The sequence below is a fragment of the Alligator mississippiensis genome, chromosome 4 (genome assembly GCF_030867095.1).
Source record: "Alligator mississippiensis isolate rAllMis1 chromosome 4, rAllMis1, whole genome shotgun sequence".
Taxonomy (NCBI): Eukaryota; Metazoa; Chordata; order Crocodylia; family Alligatoridae; genus Alligator; species Alligator mississippiensis.
Genome location: NC_081827.1, coordinates 168,236,410 through 168,251,619, shown reverse-complemented (window position 1 = coordinate 168,251,619; position 15,210 = coordinate 168,236,410). Strand labels below are relative to the sequence as shown.

General features: G+C 44.6%; 1 long non-coding RNA gene across 1 annotated transcript in view; it reads right to left on the bottom strand.

Moving 5' to 3' along the window:
• Positions 1–588: 588 nt before the first annotated feature.
• LOC109281979 (uncharacterized) overlaps positions 589–15,210 on the bottom strand; it is a 19,882-nt gene continuing 5,260 nt past the window's right edge. The window contains exons 2-3 of the long non-coding RNA XR_009462014.1: positions 7,673–7,829; positions 589–4,028 (exon numbers count right to left, since the gene is read on the bottom strand). This is a non-coding gene — a long non-coding RNA (uncharacterized LOC109281979). The remainder of the gene's footprint in view (positions 4,029–7,672; positions 7,830–15,210) is intronic.

Genomic DNA, 15,210 nt, shown 5'->3' with positions numbered 1-15,210 from the left:
TTCTTTCACTTGCACAAGTTTTGTGGGAACATAACATTGACTTCATCAAGATTTCTCCCTTGCTGGCACAGGTGCGTGAGAGTGGCAGGAGAATCACATTTCTGAGTTCCAGTCCCAGTTTGTGCTGTCACCTTGGACAGTTATTTTATTCTCACCTGAGGTTCAGTCTATGCAGGGCATTTTGGCCATGTAGTAGTAAGCTGTAATATACACTCATCCGACTTACTCCAGCTGACACTGGGGAAAGCAGCTTGCAGTCAGTGTTTGTTTATCCACTTTACACTAAGCACTTGTCTACCCGAGAGAACTCTGCTGAGGTCTAGACTCCCTAGGGTAGCTGTGGTGCACTGATGACAATCATATATTTCACCAGTGAGAATGTAGGTCTGCAATGATGCCATCATCCTGGGGCAAAAAGGGCAGGTTAGGCAAATGCTGCATGGCTCCACCAGTGCAGCTGAACTGTGGGCAAATGATAATCATACCAAATCCCTAGAGGCCGAAGGCCTCTATTTCCATTAAGGAAAAGAATACCTAGATGAAAGGTTTCAGTGAGGATTCATTGACCAGTGTTTGTTCAGCCTCCGTGTATATGGGCAGCATAAATGCAGTTTGCAAAGGAGCTTAAAGATATTTTCTTTATTTGATTTATACATTTGTTGGAGCAGGGACCAGAGCATCTCATTTTTGCACAGTGCTTAGCAGGGTGGGACTTTACACTTTAACTTTCATACAATACATCAAGGGTATCAAACTCATATGGCCCTGTTAGCTGGATAATTGGCGCAGAGCCAATCCATTTGGCCACCCACAGGCCAATCCACAAACCAATCCATGGGCTAGATGAAATGGCATGGGGCCAATCCTATCAGGCCAGAACTCTGCCCCCACATGCCACATCCATGGCACCTGCTCTGGCAAGTGCAGAGCTATGCCTCATGAAGTGCCTCTGTAGGGCCAGTCCAGGACATATGCCACGTGTACCCCGGAGCGTAGGTCAACTCTGGACCAGGAGCAGCACTGTGGGCTGGATGATGGACCTCCATAGGCTGGATCCAGCCCATGGGCCATATTTTTTACACCCCCGCAATATATTATTATTAATGTAGGGGCCCAACTCCCATTGAAATTCTAGAAGTGTTGGGACTCAATTCTCTTAGGCTCTTTGGAAAACCTCAGGCCACATAAGCCACTCAATGTTATTAGGATTCATTTGTATTATTAAAAGTATCATGCTAATTGGCTATGGACTAGGATGCTGAGTGGGACAGTTCGTCTGGACACTGGATTTATGGCATTGCATAAAACACTCATTGGGACAGAGCTGCCTGTTACCTCTTTATAGCTTTCTGGGTAAAGGCTGAGAGCAAACTTCGGCCAGGCTTCATGCTGCATGGGGGTAAAGACTCTCCTGAGCACTATCACTGTTCTGTAGACTTTAAGGAGTTAACTCTCGACCTTGCCCTGGCTCCATCTCTGGAAAGTGGAGTTTATAGGCTCTTTTTAACTCCCAGTGCTGAGATCTGACACTCCGGCCTTTTGTAATAATCCTCTCACTCCTGCTATTTCTGCTGGAAACTTCTCCTGCCTGCTTGGGCCAAAAAGCCCATGTTCCCATCCTCACCAATCTGAAGGGCTTTCTCTGATTTCTACTTTGTATTTTCCACACTTTACCCTTAACAAGAAAGAAAGAGACTGCTGGAGGATTTTGTTTTTAACTTGGTTTCACTCATTTATTTTCCTACAACCCCTCCCCTCAGCAGCCATTTCCTTCTTATAGTGCCTTTTCCTGGAAATAGTCAAGACACCACTAGTGTTCATCACTTCTTTGAACATGTGTCCTGGAAATGCCAGTGGGCCCTGTATTCGAAAAAAATATTTTGCACCCTGCCGAGGTCCAGAAAAATGCTTAAGTATGCTGGTGACGCAGTCCCATGGAAGTCCACGGTGCCACTCACCAGCTCAAGGTTAAGCACATGCTTTAAGTGCTTTGATGGGTTAGTGCTTTACATGAGTGGGCTTGTGCAACCTCCTAGCTTGAGCTTCCTAGAACAGTTCCAGTATCTTTAGCCTTATTTTACAGATGTAGAAACTGAGGCAAGTAGCAAACAGCTTACCCAAGGCCAGTCAGCAGGCCAGAGCAAGGAATAGAGTCTGTCTCCTAGGAGAAATGGTAGGACATTACCTACCATGCTATTCCGCTGACTGTATTGTAGGACAAGATGCATCTATGAGGACAGAGAGAAAGCTTGGCTTCTCAGTTAAGTAATATGCCTGGCTGAAACCAAACATTTGGGAGCATTTGTTAGCTCTCTGTGTAGAGGTATGCACATCTTGCAAAGAATATATAGAATCCCCATGAGCTTTGGAGGCCCTTTCAATTACATCAAAATAAAGTAATCTACTTAATTAATTCATTTGTAACTTTGGGAAAAAAATGAATTATTTGATCATTCAATGATCATGGGCAGACCAAACTGATTAGGAGCTACGCATACACACACTTACCTATATTATTTTGACAGTTTCCTTTTAACTGGAACTTAAAGGACTGCCGTAGTAAACAAATCCTGCAGTGTAAATAAATACAAGTCATCCTTATGCCTCTTTCCAGTTTTACAACCCTTCTTATACCACAGTCCTCTGAGCCCTCACTTGGAGAGAGCTGCAAATGACAAGAGCAATCAGCCCTGTTCTTCATGCAAATCTCTAAATTCACCAAAGTACTTTTGTTCAGTTTTAACCAGAGACTGCCCCCTCCTGGACTCAGAAGGCAATTCACATCCCACAATCTTGTCCCTCTGTGTTCCTGGTTGTATCCTCACACACCTGTCCGGGCAGGGCCAGACACAGGCATGGGCGAATGGGGCAGCTACGTGGGGCCTGGACAAAAAGGGGGCCTGAAAATGGTAATTTAAAAATTATTATTATAATTATCTCTGGCAAGGGCAGTGGGGGGATACTAAAAGTTCACCCGGGGGCCACCCGGAGTGTGTTTATGGTGCTGGTCAGGGGTTGAGAGAGACTTCAGAGTCATTGAGAGCTCTGCTTCTTTTTCAATGAACTGGCTAGAGATCACCCTCTGGTGGAATGGGAAGATCCCCTGTTGTTACCTAGTTTCACTTTTGGGAAGTGTATTAAGCAGAATAGCCTCTGGAGGACTCATCTGAGACCCACAGCTGCAATGATCAGCGGAGCTGTTGGCTCTGATGACATGAGTAGGTTAAAGATTGTTAGCTCTGCATCTCCCCGCTCTGGCACTGACCCCACGGGAGGGACTTAATGTTTTAGCCACTGTTTGCCCCTACCCACTCCAGACCCGTGCCTGTAGCGCACCTTCATTGAAATGGTAGAGAAGAAGGACTGAAAAGGACTTTCGGAGATCATCTAGTCCAGAGGGTCCCAAACTCTGACAGATTGCACACCACCAATTTAAAATGATATAACCTTAAGTACCACCAGCAAATGTTTCAGTTCAACCATAAGTACCACCAACAAATTTTTGTCATATAAAGTAATTGGAATAAATTTGTTAATGTGTACCACTGACAGGTTGTCTGTGTACCCCTTGTGGTACACGTACCACAGATTGGGAACCCGCTGCTCTAGTCCAGCCCCTTGCCTGAGGTAGAATCATTCCTTGTTACAGACATATACAAATGCTTAATGTATATATACCTATTCTTCATATACAAAAGTGTTCCCAGATTCACACACTCAGAACTAACCTTGCACAACTAACTGCCAGATGGGGGGGGGGGGGAAGGGGGTGCCCAGCATGCCAGTTTTCACCATCACACTGTCAAACGCTGTAGAGATCCTAGTGCCAAAGCCCCTACCATGCCAATGGGCCTCCCACTAAGGTACCACAGTATACAGATGGCTAGTCTGAGTTATGCTGACAGTGCATTTTTCTTGGCTGGGCCACCAGCTTTCCCCCTATGCCTCAGGTTCCTGCAGCACGAACAGTTTCTGAGTGGACAGTGAAGCATGAATGTAGCATTTGGAAACTGCCTCAAGGTCATGCACTGAAAGGCAAAACAGAAAAGCAAATAAATCAATGCATTATGTATGTATTTAGTTATAATAATAGACCCCCAAGTCTCCATTTTGGCTTCTGCCCTGAGCTGCAGGGAGTTAAGCCTGATATGAAACAGATTTTTTTTTAACATCAGTGTTGGTACAAGAGCACCGCCAGGAGAGCAAGCCCATTTCTCTGCCTAATGGTGCTTCAAACACTCTTGTGAAGTTGAATTAACACCACTAAAGGGAAAGATTAGAAGTCTCTTTAAAGTGGCTCTTGGGGAAGTTTTCAACCCAATCTATCTGCACCCAGGACACAGTATAAAGATCCAGATAATGTGAGAGCAATAAAGCTGTAAAGGCAAGCAGGCTTGGTTTTAAATTAACAGGAGCGTTATTTACATCTGGGTGATCCGATACAGTAGCACCATTGCATAATTCTCATTTTAAAGGTGCTTTCTTTCCCTATACATGTAGGGAATGCTAAGGTTAGTTAATTAAAAAGACAGAGTAAGACTGTTTAGTGGAGGGGTTACTGTCCCCCTTTTTTTAATTGAGTGCTTAATTTTTATTAAGGTCTGTTGGTTTTCTGTCTGGATAAATACATATTATCAGTGTTTAATTCTCAAAATAACTGCTGGATACAACACTACTCACATTAAAATGATCATAAATAAGCCCCATGGTTGGTTTTATGATCTCATTTAAGCTGAGTTCTGGCTTGGTTCAGTTTTGTCGACAAACGAGTCAAGGTTTCTGCTCACCAAACAGCTTTGCAGTCAAAGGTTTGTTTCCTGAGGGTCTAGTTTACCTTATTTGGCCTTTTGCTTGCCTTCCCTCCCTGCTGAGGGCATGATACAAAGCCCACTGAAGTCTTTTGATTGACTTTGGATCAGGCTCTCAATTCATTTCTCCTACATTTCATGAGATACTTCAGTCAGGATTGGTGCTCCATGCAGGGCCAGACCCAGAGAGGGTGCAGTGCCACAGTCGCACCCCTCTTTCAGACCATGCTGTGGGAGCAGCACCCAAGGATTTGTTAAGTCCCCAGAGCAGGTAAGAACCCCTCCTCCCTTCCCCTCTGTGCTCAAGGTCACCTTTATTCCTCTCCTATTCTTCCCTCTCCCCTGCCCTTTGCTGCCACTGTCCCTGCTATCCCCAACTGACCAGGGGCAGAGGGAGCTCCACAGCTGCTCCAGCCCAAGACAACAGCAGTGGTGGCAACAGGTGGGCTCCTCCTCCCTGCCCCTTCCTCCTGGACCAGGGGCAACAGGGGCCCTGGTGTTCCCCACCAGCCCAGGAGCAGGTGCAGGAAGGGCAAACATAATAGCCACTGTGGCTGCTGTTGTCCCCAGCTGAGCTTGGCCCTCCCTGCATTTCCCTTGGAGGTGAACAGGAACAGCTCTGAGGCTTCCCCCACACTGCATTGGCTAGAAACAGCAGCAGTGGTGGGTGAGGAGGGGGTGAATGGGAGAGAAAAAATGTGCTGCTAAGCATGGAGGGGGAGGAAGGGATGTTGTGGCGGAGGGCTGGATTCTGATTTGGTGACTTAAAAAAAAAAAATCTACGGCTGCTGCTTCCATGATGTGGTGTGCTTGTTTTGGGGGGGAGGGTGCTGGGAGAAAGGGTGCAGCCACCTCAGCAGCACTGATCACTGCTCCTAACCCCTGCTTTTCAAAATCCTGGAACTGCCCGTGTCTCCATGGGAAGGAGGAATTAGTACACAGATAGGAAATGCCCAACAGCTGGGATGCTCATTGTTTTCTCTGCTATGTACCATCCCTGGCCCTACCCTCCTCACTACCCACACATGTCTGGGCTCTAGCAGGAACCCCACTCCTACTTAGCACACAGAGAAGGGCAGTGTGTATGCGATTCCCAGACATATCTGCAACCTTCTAACTGAGAACTCATGCCCTGCCTATTCCATCTACAGTGGGGCCAGCTGGTCTGTCCTTGACCATACTCTATAATTTACCCTGCCTTCTACATGCCACCCAGTGCACTGAAAGGTGCTGGAAGGGCAGCCCTGGATCAATGTGCCCCTTGGAGAAGTTTCTTCCTAAGCAATTGTCTCATGCCTTGAAGGAACTGATTAGATGAACTACCTGAAAAAAAAACAATTGCTTGGGACCTGCTCTGAAGCTCCTTGAATAATGGATCTCTGCTGGGGCATAAGACAGCAGCCACCATGGCAGCAGTAGGGCAAGCAACAACAGACAGGTAACCACTTGCCTTAGAGGAGGTGGTGCAAGTGGTGCTACAGCAAGTGATGACTGTATGGGCACATCCCTCACTCAGCCCCCTGTTGCGAATAGCCATGTCTCCCAGACCACTGGCTTCACACCCCTAAGCTCCCTAGCAGCCTAGGAGGCTGACTGAAGCAGGTCAGATACAGCCCAAAGGCTGTATGTTTGACACCCTAACCTAGAACACTTGCCCAGAGGATGGGAGACTCAAACTCTAGGCCCCACACCGCTCATCCAGAGGAGGTTTGAACTTGGATTTCTCTCTCCTCCCTAGTAAAGTGCTGTAATCACCATACCATGGATTAGGCAATATCCACACCCTACTCAAAGCTAACCCATAGCCCCTTGCATTTAATAATTAGCAAGTAAAATAGATGGAGAGTAGTGCAGTGTAGAAGCTTCTGTCCCATTGGGAAAAAGGGTCCAGGCTAGAACCCAAGAACACCTCCCTTCCAGAGCAATAGCTCTTACATCCTTTGCCTTATTCTCTTCCTCCTGGCCCAATATGGCTCTCTCTCTTGGCTTTGGCTTCAAGGGGAGAACTAAAGGAGAAAGCTGCTCCTGGCAACTATGCGCACAGAGTGAAATAGCATCCAAAACTGTGCATAAGTGCTAAAAACTGCAGTTACTCCCCCACACAACTGCCATCTAATAGGGTTAGGTGAAATAGGACAACCCCTATTTGTTTGCTAAGGCTCCAGTTCAGCAAAACACCTATGCAGTGTTTAATTTGACTCCCCTGGGACTTCAGCACCTGCTTAAGTGATTTGCTAAATGAAAGCCTGAAACAGCAGGCAGCCTTAGATGGACGGGATAAAAAGCATGTTAGTGAAAGGCCAGATACTACAGCTGAATGCTGCCAGTGCTCACCCCCGTGATTCAAAGCCCAATGACTTCAATTAAAGCTTTTGGATAGATTTCAATAAAATCTGATTGAGGACCTACAAGAGACAGCCCCCCCCCCCCATCATAAAATACACAAAATGACAAATATGTACCATAGCTCCATCATAATTAAAGACATGATATGAAATATTTAGATAATCTGCTTTCCTTTTTTTCCCTTATTTTTCTGTTAACCTTCCTCAAAAAAAAATTTACAAAAATATGTTAAGGACTTCTTGGAAGCATATTTAGGCCCCAGTATTTTATATGAAAGCATCAAAGTTAACAAAAGTCAAGATGTAACTGGGAGAAGGAAAGGATTTATTTGCCAGCCACTTTGTATTGCAAACTACTTTGAATAAGAGAGCAAAGGCACAAGGACATTTTCTTTGGAGCGCCAGGGCTCCTGCCTGATAGACACTGTTGTTGCAAACGCTTTTAATGTAAACCGAGGTAAATTCAGCATGCAAATCCGGTGAAAATACCAATAATCTGTTAATTATACCATTGCCTACCTTGATCTCGGTTGATGCTTTAGATAAACCTGTCGCATTAATGAAACTGGACCCATGGCGCCCTCTAGTGTCGGTTAGCTGCTGAGCTGCGGTTAGCAAAGGCTTTGAACTTCTGAACTAAATCTCAGGTCAGTTCCCTTCGGTAGAAATCGGAGTTCTAAAATGAACGAAAATTACAGACCTTGTGTTTTGTTTGCAATATGAGATGCAGCACATCAGCAATAGCAAAAGTATGTATCTTTGCCTCTATCTGACCCAAAAAAATCGGGAACACATGGGCATGAGATACCGTGATGTGCATTGAGGGTAGTCTGTTTATTAGGATGTTCAGTTATATGCTTGCTTTCTGGCCTCCGGGGTTCTGAACCGACCAAGAAATCCTTATCAGGTGCTAAGGCAATCAGGACTCGTAGTACAGAGAGAGATCTTTTATTAGACCAGCAAGATTTTTGGGGAAAAAAATCTTTAATTGCAAGCTTTTGGGCACAAGCACCCTTAGCACCCTTCATCAGGCATTGGAGAGAAGATTGTAAAAGTTCTCCTGGGTAGAACTGAAAGTTCATATTTATGAAAATCATACCATAAATATGAACTTTAATTTCTACCTAGGAGAACTTTTACAATATTTTCTCCAATGCCTGATGAAGGGTGTTTGTGCCTTAAAGCTTGCAATTAAAGATTTTTTTTAAATTTTGTTTTGCAAAAATCTTGGTCTAATAAAAGATATCATCTCTACTATGAGTCCTAATTGCCTTTTCCTCTAGACCAATATGGCTACAACCTATCAGGTGTTAAGATCTTATCCATCCCACATGTGTAAGGAGGAGTGTCCTAATGATTAGCCATCCTGTGATGATTGATGGCATGTAACATATTTGCCTTTCCAAAGACTATACACTGAAAAAAAGGAGAGGATGAATACAGGATTTGAAACAGGGTGAAGAATAACAGCATAAATCCAAGTAAATCATGGGGTACAAATGTAACAATTATTCATATATTATTTTATGTTATATAAAATAATAGACACGGGGGGGGGGGAATCTCCCACCAGTTTTTTTTTTTTTCTCCAGCATCAACTATTAAAATAATTTTCTCTGAGCTAAATGGACAGGAGTGTGTGTGGGGAGGAGGTGGCGGAGAGGGAAACGCATGCATGCATACAAATAGAAATATAGAAACTGTTCTCCTGGTTATACCAGAGATCTTTCTAGCCCAATCTTTTGTGAAAGTGGCTAATAATTGATGCTTCAGGGGAAGATGGAAGACATTTGCAGATGCTTTTTTTTAATTTAATCGTTATAAGCTATCCCCTACTTTAGAGCTCAGCCTGATCTCTAATAAAGACCTGTTTAAATCATAAATCAACAAGTATAATATCCCTTCCAGAATTATCGATTAAAAACTATAACTCTAGTTAGTCTTGTTATCCATGTAGAGGCCCATTCCATTGTATACATGCTAAACAATTGTAGTGTGTGTATGCATGGCTATGCCACTGGATGAGTCTAATATATATATGCATAGCATGTAGTCATAACTGTATTTTACATATGTTTGCATGACTGTGTTTGTGTGCATGCACATATGCATAACACAACTTAGTAACTGTCTGTCTACCTTCACCAGTCTAGTCTATGGAAATTCCAGTTATTAGAGTTTTCTTCAAAAGGAAGTAGAATAAAAGTATCTTTTTCAAATACTCTTTGCTGCTGATACTGATAAGTAACTAACCAAGTGGGTCTTGATGATCTGTTTCTTCCTTTTTCTGATTATAGTAAACACCTTCATAAATCAAGGAATATCAAGGGAGCTTTCCTGATTTACATCAGGTAACAATGTGGCCCACTTAGTTGTGTTTGTTCATAGTCTTTAACTGAATGCTCATATTTCCATGCTAGATTCACCCTTTCTACTTCCAATAAATCATGTTAAGTCAAGAGGGGAAGAGTGTGATCCTGCAGCCAATGTTAGCAAGTGTTGCAATTGAAGTTCTTGCAGTCTCAGATTGTGTATTTGTATCAAATCCTAGTCAACATTCTGAATTTTCCTGGGGTTTTAAATATGTAGGCTGCTGTTGGATTTTATTCCACTGAGCATGGAGGAGAAACACTCATCTGCAGGCGGTCAAGCATGTGCCTGAGTGATGATGATAAACCACAAAGATTTGAGGCAAACGCACTTTGTTTTTAAAGAAGTTGGACCTCTGTTTCTCCTGATGTCAGGATGCTCATCCTTCCTGGAAGGCAGCTGATAAACTGTGAAGTTTCAGTTAAACTGGGTCTACCTATGAAAATTTAAGTCACTGTATATTAACATTAAAAATGCCTATTCCATAGGAGTGCAGTTGTGGCTGGGACCTTCCTGAAATGAAATGATGACACCTCACTTACTGATTGCTTCACCCCACACAGGTAACCTGTCCTAAAACACCTTTTGCATTTCCCTCTGGTAACTTTTCTCTCGTGATCAACTCTTTTCCTTGATTAACTATTGTCTAGCAATCAGCTTGTCTTCTTATGATGACTAACTCGTCCCTCCAGTGGACAGGGGCATTTATTAGAAGGAGCTTTTGTTTCTGTTTTGTATACTTTATTTCTCTCCTGGTGATTGCTCAACTTTGAAAAGGATACTCCCTGGTGGGCTTCAGCTCCAGTTTTGCTCAACATCCAGCACCACCAGCCAGCACTTTTTTAATAACAAAAGGTGAACCATTAATTAAGCAAAACTCAAAAGGCCAACACCTTCTTCTAAGAAGTGCAAGCCTTTTGTGCCCGAACTTTAAATTTAATTTATTAAGTGATTATCAAAGAATGCCTTGAAGGTGTGGGAGTTAGAGGTATAAAACAGGGAGCAGGATGGCTAACAAGGTGCGCTTCAAGAGGAAAGAAATCACTCAAGAACACAAGAGCTGCAGTAACAAGCTCAGGCTACGGATCCATGCCTTGGAGGAAGCTGTAACGACATCCATCTCACTGTGGACTGAGATACAGTTGCTTCCACAGCTAAATGATACTAGACTTTGGGTTGGAGCTTATTATATATTGTAATAAATAAAACGTTTCTGATTTTATCGACTGTGTTGTCATGTCAATCTTGAAGTGTACTAGCTAAGATCCCACTGTTTTGGTAAGACAGCCCAGCTCCTGAAAGCCATTAATCACTTGAGTAATTTCACAGGTGAGTAGCTCATGGAAGTCCCTAGGGTGGCTTGCACCTGTAAATGTCTTCGGGGCCAGGATTTGTTTAAGTGTTGCCTAATTAGATGCCCCTGTAGACTGAAGTCATCTTTGGCTTCAACATGACTTGGAAGTACAGTTCATTACATGTAAAGCATTTTTGATTCAGAGGAACCAGCTGTGGGGCCCTGGCAGCTTCCTTGGCCCATTCAATCCCTGGCCCCGGAGATTCCCAGCATAGGTGTAGTCATTTCCAGTTGTGATTTGCCCCCCCTCCCCCCTCTCTCTGCTGACCATGAAAGTTTGTCTGGACCTACACACAAAATGTAAATGAGCAAATTACAATAACAGTGCATCTTGCACAAGAATGCAAGATTATGAATGGGACTATGTAAAATTAAGCAATCCCAGCTGATTTCATCTCCTGTGCTAGTTGCAACTGCTCCCAATATCTTACTATGCTAAGCCATTCATAAATAACTGCATCTCCCTATATGATTCTGTTCTGCTTCTTGACACATCCTTTCCTGATTTAAGTCATATCTCTGAAACAGTTGGTTTGGGGTTTTGTAATAACTCTATAAGCTACCACTGATTCAGAGTATTTTGGGTTCTATCCCACTGTTAAAACAATTGCCAGAAATTGTCCTGTGATCAATGCCCCCAAGGTGTCCTATTCCGTCAATCAAGCCCCATCCCAGAGCTGATTAAAGTGGAACTTCCTGACTGATCAAAAGCCTGCAAAAGCAAATTTCAGAAACAAACTACCCAAAACAGGATCCGAGAGGCTAGCAATTGTAATATGATGATCCCCCCCTACATGTTTTGTTTGGACTTCAATGGTCCAGCTATCAGGAAGGAATGCTTTGAAGCTATATAATTGAAGAGTATAAGAAAGAAACAAGAGTTAAGGGGAAAATGTGCTCCAGCAAAGAAATAACTGCAACATTGTGACCTGCATCCAGGTGATCCCTTTCGTTGGATCCAGGGCCTGGTGAATGCTGTAAAGATTGATACGGCCTCCTACCTGTATTGGTGATAGTCACTGTTCATTATCTCTCACCAATACAATACACTATTGCAGTATACTGGATTTTGGTGATGGCTCATCTATTTGAATATTGGGAAGGAGTCTTTTCTGTCACTTTGTCTTAAATAATTAATAACCACAAATAGCTTTATTAAAGCCTTTCTGTCATTCATCCAACCAAGTGCAGGGTCAATCTTTAACTGCACTAGGTTTGAATCCCATTCTTGACTGGAAGGCTCCAAGCCCACCCACCTGCCTGATTCAGGATGGGAGTCCTTCTCCATCCTCCTAGTCAGCAGCCCTCATGCAAAGGGGCTGTGTTTGACTTGCATTTACTTCCTGGCAATTGAACTGGGTGGTTTGTTTCAGTCTGATTTGAGTCAGGGCTTTAATCGGGGTATTGGGATATCTGTAATACCTATCTCTCTATGCAAGGGATTGTTCGTGATGCTTGTCATGCTCTCCTATGAAGATCTTAGAGCTGCCCTTGTACCTACATGAAGACTCACAATGAGTCTGTGAAGGTCATATTTCTTCCCCATTTCATGCATGGGGAAACTGAGGAACAGAGAGCTAAAGCAGCTGCATTTTAAATCTCTAGCACAGTGGGAACCGGCCTTGGAAAAAACAGTTTTATGGCTAGTGCATTAGATTGCAGTTCAGGGCATATGAAGTTAGTTTGTGGCTCTGCCACAAACAGCTTGGGTGACCTTGGGTAAGTCACTTTATTCTTCCTCCACCAGCTGCACAATAGGGCCAAGGCAGTTTCCTTCCTCCCTCTCCATCTGTTTAAAAGATAATCTTGTGCAGGTCAGGACCCTATTCCTCTCAGTTTCCACAGCACCCAGAACAATGTCCTGTCCTGAGCTGGGGGCCGCCAAGGAGACAACAATAAATAATAAGGGCTGGATCTCCTGGTTCCCACTGGCCATCTTGCCCACCACCCCCAGTCTCTTGTTGCCTCTGCAGGTATTTCATGTGGAAGAGGCTGCACTGACACTCAATGGAGTTGTCTAGTGAGCACTGAAGCAAAGGAACCCTCTTTGTGGGATGCCTTCTGCCCTGTTATCTCCCCTGACCTGCTGCATCTCCCATTTCCACCCAACCTCGCCTGCCATGAGATGCTGCTCCTCATTCAAGACCATGACCTGTGACCCTCAAGGTCAGACATTTCCAGTCCCAAACACAGCATCTCCCCAGCCTCCAAACTCCTCGCCTTGAAAGCATCCAACTATTTACATCCTCCTCCCTCCCCCTCAAAAAGAACACACATTAGTAAAAATAATATATGAGGTGACATTGAGGGGGTGGGGAAGAGACTTTAAAAGGCCTCCATCTTGCATGGATGTGTGCTAAATAGTTCAAGGGGATGCTGCTGGGCAGACAAGTCTTTACATAGGTAATCCACAAGCTCAAATCCGGGAGTTTCGTTTGCCTGCTGATGGGTCAGCCTGGATTAATTTTTTTAGCCCAAAAGGATTGAGAGAGACAAAAGAAATCCACAGGCCTCCCTGAGCCAGGGAGCAGAAGAGTCTGAGAGGCTGGACTGGGCCAATGTTAGCTACCGGCTGGGGACGTGGTTCTTCAGTGAGAGGGGCCTTTCTGCTCCAAGGGCTGGGAGGCTTTGACACTGCCCAGAGAGGAACCATAAAACCTTCCAGGCAAAGTCCCTGGATAGAGTATGGGGGAGGGCAAAGAAGTGCAGATCACTTAATTTAAAAGTGGACTTCAGCTACCGGGTTGGGATTTTTTGTTGTTGTTGTTGCATTTCCGGGAGGGTTGTTTTCTCTGTTTTCCCACCCTCCACTAGCCAAGCTCCTACCAGACCTACAAAATGCACCATTAATTGGAAAACAGCCCCTGGAGCTCCCCCCCCCCTCCCCTTTATGGCTGCTGCTGCTGCTCTGATTTCTTCTGGGGGTTTTTTTCTTCTTTTTTTACTGGCATGGGCCTAAGGATCAAAGCCACTTTGGGCAGAAGCCCTGCCATGTCAGAGGCACAGGAGAAGGAGTGCAAAAACAACCTGATTGCATTCCTGCTGGGGCTGTTGAAGGTGATCTTGGGCTTGCTCTCGTCTCTCCAAACCCTGAGGATCCATCCAGCTGGGAGCAACGTTCAGCTCCAGACCCTCTGAAAACCCTGCACCTAAAGACCAAGTCATGAATCAGCTCCGCTTGCCAGGTTTGAGTGTTTAAATTCATGCTCAACCCTTAGGGATGGGAAAGGGAAAGAGAGGGTGAAAGTTCCCTTCAGGAGTGCAATGAAACCTCACCCGGGGACTGAGGTCGTAAAATAATTGTTACCTTGTAGCTTGGGGTCGAAGTGACTTTTACAAGGAAGATTTGGGTTTTCTTTAAAAAAGAGAAAAAAGCACCGGGCCCCTAGTGTTAAAGACAGGATTGGGTGAGGGAGGTGCCTGCCCTGCTAGTTTATCTACAATCCAGCCAGGGGAAAATCAACTCCCAAACAGCTAGGGTGCACACAGAAGTGACAATTTTCCCCTTATTTCCACTGGAGAGATATGTCCTCATTAGTTCCACTCATGTGGGAAAGTCCAGGCTCTTGAGGTGCCCTGAGAGCTTTAAGCTTTTGCTGCCCTTTGGGCCCGGAGCATCTTCGCCTGCTACAGTGTGGTGAGTGTTTATCAAGTGACTGGCCCATGCGGCACCAATTTCCAAATGCATTTACTGTACTTTCCCCCACGCTTCGAAGAGGCTCCATTGGCCTGTCTTTGGGAGTGGGGAGTGGAGGAATCGCCACCCCTGTGGGGCTTCGTTTAAAAAGCATTAAAGGAAATAAGCATATTTAACTAAACAACCAGATCGGCTCCAGCCCTCTGAGCGAGTGGAGGTGAAAGGCGGATCGGAGGAGTTTCTGGGCGAGGCAGGAGTGGGAAGCCACGTGGGAGATTAAAAGGAACAATTAACATGAAGCGTGTAAAATAAATGTGATCCAAAGCGGGATAACAGGCCAGCCGGGCAAAACCCAGCCGTTGCCTATTTTACATTCATTTAAAGATGGTTTGGTGGACAACTGCCGTGTGATAAAACTCTTTAGGGTCTGCTGCGAGGCTATGATCCCGGGTAGAGGTGATCAGTAGATCTGTCGTGGTGCACAAATGCCTCTAGACTACGGGGTAGAAAGGAGGGCGCTTTTGAAATAATCAGGAGTTACGATCTCTTCTTCTCTCCGCAGCTCTTGAAGCTTTTGCCCCTGCCTATTTATGATTTTCTGCAAATGTAAAGACTTTCTTCTTGTGCTTGCTTGGGAAAGATTAGTAGGTGGTGAGAAGAAACAGAGTTCAGTTCCTCCCAATCCACACACATTGA